The sequence below is a fragment of the Myotis nattereri genome, assembly GCF_964212035.1.
Source record: "Myotis nattereri genome assembly, chromosome: 2".
NCBI classification, from domain to species: Eukaryota; Metazoa; Chordata; class Mammalia; order Chiroptera; family Vespertilionidae; genus Myotis; species Myotis nattereri.
The window spans coordinates 16,345,148-16,351,739 of record NC_138076.1 but is presented as its reverse complement, the minus strand read 5'-3'; the positions used below and the strand labels follow the sequence as shown (position 1 = coordinate 16,351,739).

The following is a 6,592-nucleotide window of genomic DNA, read 5'->3' as shown; positions in this document are numbered from 1 at the left end:
AGCCAGAAATCTCTCACCTCCTTGGATACACAGATAATTGGAGTGTTCTTTGAAATTTTGATCGGATCACATTTTATCTTTTGAGTCACGGTTCTTGTGGAGATGGACCATTTTATGGTTAAGAGATAAGCCTGTTCTGAGTTTGTTCTCATAGCCAAAAATTCTGTAGCTATAGCCCGGCAATGAACTCTTTCCAACGTGTGTGTGTGTGTGTGCGCGCGCATGTTTGGCAATGCCTCAGGTGATTGAACTGAGAGATCAAATATGGAAATAGGAGCATAAAAATAAATCATCTTGTCAAGCCCTCCACACCCGGGGAACAAACAGAAATAAAACAAGGATCCCTGGAGAACAGCCACTTGTCCTTCTAGAGTCAATCCCCTCCCCTTATTCAGTGTAGGCTTCTTGGACCCTGCAAGGCAGAATTGAACTTGCTGGATTTTGGGCTAATGATGTATATCTTATTGTACTATTTTGCAACTATTTGTTTATATTATTCTTCCTTATTAAAATTTGAGCCCCTTGAGGGTAGGGATTCTTATCTAATTTTGTATATCTCTATCAGTGAGTACAGTGCCTTATACATATAAGCTATAAAGAAGTATATTAATGAACACATAACTGAATGAATGAATGGCATGTGGATCATAGACTTCCTTTCCCAGTTCACATGTCTGAAGAAGGTATTGCCCCCTTGAAGCATGTTTTTCAAGCCATGAATAGTAACAAAAATAACAACAACTCATTGTCACCAATAGGTTGCTCTGTATTCGAACCTTGGAAAAGACTCCTCCCCCCTCCCTGATTGTTCATCCTTTTGGTTGCTGTCGACACACCTGTGCTCTGTCTGCACCAACATGATGTCGCTTCCAGCATTGCCACTGTTGCTTTGGAATCTCAGGTACCAAAGGAAATAGAATGAATTAGGCACATCAAGCGATAAGACACGGCGGGGCAGGGTTCGGTGCGGAAAGTGCAAGAGTCTGAGATAGTGAGCCCACCAGTCCCAGATGTGTGCCCAGTTTTGAATGCTTAAGGCACCCACGTCCCTAGAAAGAGTAGAGTGGGTACTCAGATGTACCAGTCAGAGGAGGTTTCCCTCTGCCCCAGCTAGATTCCATCCCCAGCCCATTTTCCCACTGATTGCCACACCCAACATTTCCATCCTAATGGGATTCTCTGCATCATGTCTAGAGGTTTGCTCTGCTCCTTGCTATCATCAGACATCCCAAATTTTCCTTACATTTTCAAGTGCAGCCACCTCCTTCTGGTCTATTCTCATGGCCAAGAAAGAGTTGCATAATTTCTGCAAAGTGGGCTAAGAATATCCTCACTATACCAGGGAGCTGATCCAAGTTTCTGAAAATGGTATGTCCATTGGATATTGTTCTCCCTTTCACCTTCAAGAATTCCAGAAATGCAGATTACCTCCACAGATCCTGGCAGCCAGCCTGCCAACTTCTGGACCAGGGATCTAAACATTTCAGAAATAAGTCTGCTGAGAGTAGCACGGGTGTGCTCTCTACAGGGACTGGCAGTGTTTGGTGTCCTATCATTGTTGCTGGGGCCACGCAGAGGAACAGTGAAAGCTCACAGTTTCCATTTTAATAATAAACTGCAGATGCCTATTTAAAGCACCCAGACATTTATTTCAAAGCTGGGGAGGCAGCTGGGACAGTGGAACCAAACTTGACCAGGAGCTGGGAGTCTTGGTCATTCACTGTATCCTTGGGCTCAGTTTTCTTATCGGTAACAAGAGGGGGTTGATGGGATGTTAGCCAAGGCAATGGTGGTAATCTTTTTAGAATATGTAAATGTACCAAACCAACATGCAGTGCACCTTTAACTTAACACAGATTATATCAAGTATACCTCAATAAAACTGGGGAGGGGGGAAATGAGGGAGTTGACTAGTTGTCTGAAGATCTTTAATCTCTCTAGAGAAAATCACTTCAATCTTAAGGCAAGATACCCGCCTGTGGTCTGCCTCTCTCCCATCCAATCCCTCAGAAGACAGGTCTCCTTTTCTGAGCCACAGCCCTGGAAAGGGACTGTCTCCACCAGTTCTCAGTACTCCTGGAACTACTCTTGTCTATTCTGAGTCAATATACAGCTTTATGTCAATGTAGGATGACAGCTCTAAATGGAAAATAAAGCAGGTGTTTAAAGAGGTCATCTTTTCTATTTATACAAGATTTTCTGTGCCTCTTTTCCCCTTAATTATAAAAGAAACTCATTCTCTTGTATAAAACTTGGAAAACTATGATAAGTTTACAGAAAAACAAAATCATTCTTAAACCTATAATTTTACCCCTCCCATTGAGAAACTCTATTAGCATTTTAGTGCATTCTCCACTTTCCATGATTTTTTTTTTACATTTTGAGGTCATGCTATTTATATTGTTTTCTCCATTCTTTTTTCCCCCACTTAAGATTGTATAATAAGAATTTAGTCATGCCATTGAATTCATTTATGAATAATATTTAATGGCTTCGTAATATTCTGTGTTGTGGGTATTGCTCTGAGGTTGACCAGTTAGGTTGTTTTAGTTTTATTCTTTTTTAAAGGACATGAATGAGTAATGATGAGATGCACATTAATGTCTACATATCTTTGTGAATTTCAGATTTTTCCCTTAAAATGCATTTGTAGAAATAAGTTACTAAATTAAAGAGTATAAATATAGTTTTAAGACTCTTGATAGTATTTTGGTCTTAAGTTTTCAAGAGCATTTTATGAGTTAATATCACATTTTTCTCTTAAAGAATATAATATCTATTTTAATAATGAGAAAACTGTTTTCTAGCACTTTCCGTGAAGCAACACATGCCCAAACCTCCTCCTAGGAAACATCAGAATCCAGATCTTCGTTGGGAGCTGTCAATCGGCTTCATGATACCTGCCTGACCCTGCCTCTCCAAGCCCCCAGGATACTTATTTTCAATGTCACTCTGAAATGTGCGATTATAAAGGAAGCCAGAAAATGGCTCTTGACTGTAGAGAAATAGAAATGAGTGAGTGCAAAAACTCAGATCTCCAATACACCGAAACACATTGAAATTTAACAGGACCAGCTATTACCAGGACCAGCTCTGTGACTTGGGGTCCACAGCCTGGCTGCTTACCTCTTTTCTTGTGTAAAGAGGGAAGAGTGAACCAAGTGTATTGTAAAGTCTTATCAGTCAGCATTAGATGATTCTGTGTTCCTTCCCAGCAGCGTGTGGATTATGAGGCAAAATACTTTGTCCTAAAAGTACTTTGAACAATTTTGAGTTGGAGGTTTTCTTTAAAATGGTGATGGTTAAAAATGACCATCTTGGAGGTGTGAGATGTTGCAGAGTTGGGTATAGGTTAAGAGTTTAGGATCAGACAGACTTGGGATTAAGCTTCCCTAATTATTAGCCATGTGTGTCCTTATGCCAATGATTTTAATACTTTAAGCTTGGTTTCTTCAACTGTAAAAGGGATGACCACAGAGCCCACCTCATTAGGTGGTTGGAAGATCAGGTAGATGATGTGTGTGAATGGCACATAGGAACCACTCAGCGACCATCATTGTAAGGACCTCTCAGTTTATTATGCCAAAATAAGCATTACTCCTAGTGCAGCAGGAGAAACTGAGGTTCAGCAAGTTGGCCCTTGCCAAAAACTACATAGCACATTAGCAATGAAATCACAATCACCCGTGGTTCACTTGCCTCCGTGTCCTCCTTCATCACCACACAATTCGGGGAACAGCTGATTGAGGACAATGATTTCTCATGGAAATTTAGGTCGAGTAGTCATGTTTTTCTAACCATAGTCCAAAGCCAATTGCCCATGTCATGTGTGTGCAGTCAGATCTGATCCAAGCAAGATGGGAAAGCCATGATTGGATACCTCTGCCTAATCAGGATGAGATCTAAAAACGTCTGCCTAAGGTTCAAGATTTCTCTTAGTTTGGCCTCAGTTTACCTTCCCTCCTGTCACAGCCCCTCCTGTGCCCCAGGTTTCAACTAAAATCCGTGGCACATCATTTCCCTAACACGGGGATTTATCCGTGGCTCTGTTGGAGCCACACCTCCTTCTAGAGGTCCTTACCCCTGTGCCACCTGGCAGCTTCTCCTTGTCCTTCAAGGCCCATCCAAATGTCAATCCCTCCTGGGCAAAGCCTTCTCCTCTTTCCAGACACACTCATTGCTCATGGCCCGGGGTGAGTTACCGAGACACCACCGTTAATCACCACTTTACACAGTGTGGCCATGTGATTTAGCCCCAGGACCTGTGGGTACAGGACATCCTCCTCTTATGGCAACGCCAGCATAACCTAGAGTGGGTCAAATCTTCCCAAAGCCAGGCAAGGTTTTCTTCTCAAGGCCTTGAACACCCAGAGAGTCTGAGTTTGAAGATACGTGGTTGTTCTTCAAAATGGAGAGTGAGAAGGAAAATGTTATCCTTAATATTTTTTTGTTTCATTCAGCAGCAAGTAAGACATGAATATTTTAAGGGGATTGTCAAGTCACAAACATTATTTATGCTTTTCTCCCACTGTTAAAAATGGGAATCCATTTTCCCCCTCAGTTTTAGAACCTGAATGCCTACAGCGGGGCATGTTAGTATGTGCACAGTAGCTGCTCTGTGGTTCATTGAGTCAGTCACCTACTGCATGCCCATTACTGAGCCAGTGATATGCTGCGTGCCTAGGAGACACACCTGCCTTTTCATTTGAACTCAGATCCAGCCACAACACTTAGCCTTTTCAACCCCAGAGATTGTCCCTGTATGGGGTTGCAGTAGAATATTATGGCCCCACAGAGGTCTCTGCAGTTCCTTGCACCTGCATTCCACACTCTTCCTCTCTGTTTTCATTTCAATTTAAGGTCCCACCCCCTCCTTTCTATCTGCCTACGCTCCACCATGCCTAGATAGACCTCTCTGTCTTCCTGTAGCCTTCCGGCCGCAGGTAGGCTCTCTCAGACACAGTCTCTTCTGTTTTACTCTAGTGGGTTGTGTTTGCATGTCTTATCTCCTCCATAAGACTCTAAGCTCCTGTACAAGGCAGTCCTCATCTTCTTTTAAACTCCTCAGAGTACTTAGCAGATTGCTAGGTACACAGCAGGCACTTAATAAATAATACATTCTTTGGCACAGACATTCTTCACATTCCAACAGATGAAATGGAATCTTCTAATCTTGCTACTCAATCTGCAACCTGGATGAGCAGTGTTGACCTTGTTTTTTAAATAAAGAATTGCTTAATACAAACTACTAATACACACACACAAACTATGAAGTGTTAAGAAATTTAAATATCTAAGTCATAGCAAACTGGTGGCAATTCAACAACCAGAGTGCACAGGATGCTTGAAGGAGCTGGCAACTGACTAGACTCCCACGGTGAAGAGGGCTGAAGAGGGCACGTCTTTAGAGGTGGGGGGGGGGCAGGTGTAATAGCGTTTCAAGTTCCCTCTCCTCACTGAGAAGCATGAGAGGCACTCCATTCAAGGGGAGGAGCCTGCTACTCTTCAGATGGCCAACACTCCCAAAATCTAGAGGACTGAAGGGAAAGAATTTTTCTATTTCTGAACAGGTGTCATCTGAGGCAGGAACAGAGCTTTAGGCTTTAATGGTCTTCTTGGTCATCCTTTTGACAGAGAAGTTTGTTTTTGTTTGAGGGGTCCATTCGCCTTTGCTTAGTGACTTTCCTGTGACTCTGGTGAAACTTCCCATAGCCTTTCTGGCAGCTTCAGGTAAGGCTGTTGGGGCAGCAAACATTGCCAACATGTGTGGAAACCTGTGATCTCCCATCTAAAGCTTTGTCTGATGGCCCGGACCCCAGCGTCTGCCCATCCTTAGGAGCCACACAGGTGGCTGATTCTCCATGTTCCTTATCACGAAGATCAGAGTAGCCAATCTGGATTAGGTGAGGATCAACAGCCAAACTCATCCAAGACGGGCCTGGGCCTCTTCTGGGAGCTTGGTAGAAATGCAGAACTGACTCAAAATCTGCATTTTTTTCAATCTTTAATTTTTTTTTATTGATTAAGGTATTACATATGTGACCTCATTCCCCCCATAAACCCTCCTCCCCAGGGGATTTATATGCATAAAAAGCACTGCACTAAATGACACTAATTGCCAAATCCGGGTCTTTGCTTCCTCACTTGGTGCACTGTTTTTGCTTCTCTTATATCTGGCTCTTCTCACATCATCCACGCCCTTTGCTTCCCCTCTTTAGTGCATCATTTTAACCCTCTTTCCAATACCCTTAATGCTCTCACTCCTCTAGTCTCTATTTCTGTCTACAGAATGCCAATAATTCACTTTCTCCATTTTTCTGTTGTTGTTTTTTTGAGGCCCTGGCACCTACCATGCTGGGCGTTGTGTTTTGTTGAGCCTATACGTGCCTTCCTCATAAAACAGCTAAGGGAGAAGTCTTTGGCAAGAAATCTGAACTCAATCTTCTCTTGAATGAGTTATAGCTCTTTTTGCCTTTTCTGTTTATCAACTCTCTCCTAACTGAATGTGGGGTGACAGTGAATCTGTGCTCTTCATTTATAGATTCAGCTGCTAAAAAGAATGTGAAAGCTGAGCAGTCTTCACTGGTTAAGC

At 42.6% G+C, this 6,592-nt stretch overlaps 1 pseudogene across 1 annotated transcript; it reads right to left on the bottom strand.

The window, feature by feature from the left end:
- Positions 1-5,285: 5,285 nt before the first annotated feature.
- LOC308512635 (securin-like) lies at positions 5,286-6,192 on the bottom strand (annotated as a pseudogene). The gene is made up of 2 exons: positions 6,188-6,192; positions 5,286-5,894 (listed from the first exon to the last, which is right to left on the bottom strand). The product of its transcript is annotated as a securin-like (transcript).
- Positions 6,193-6,592: the final 400 nt, after the last annotated feature.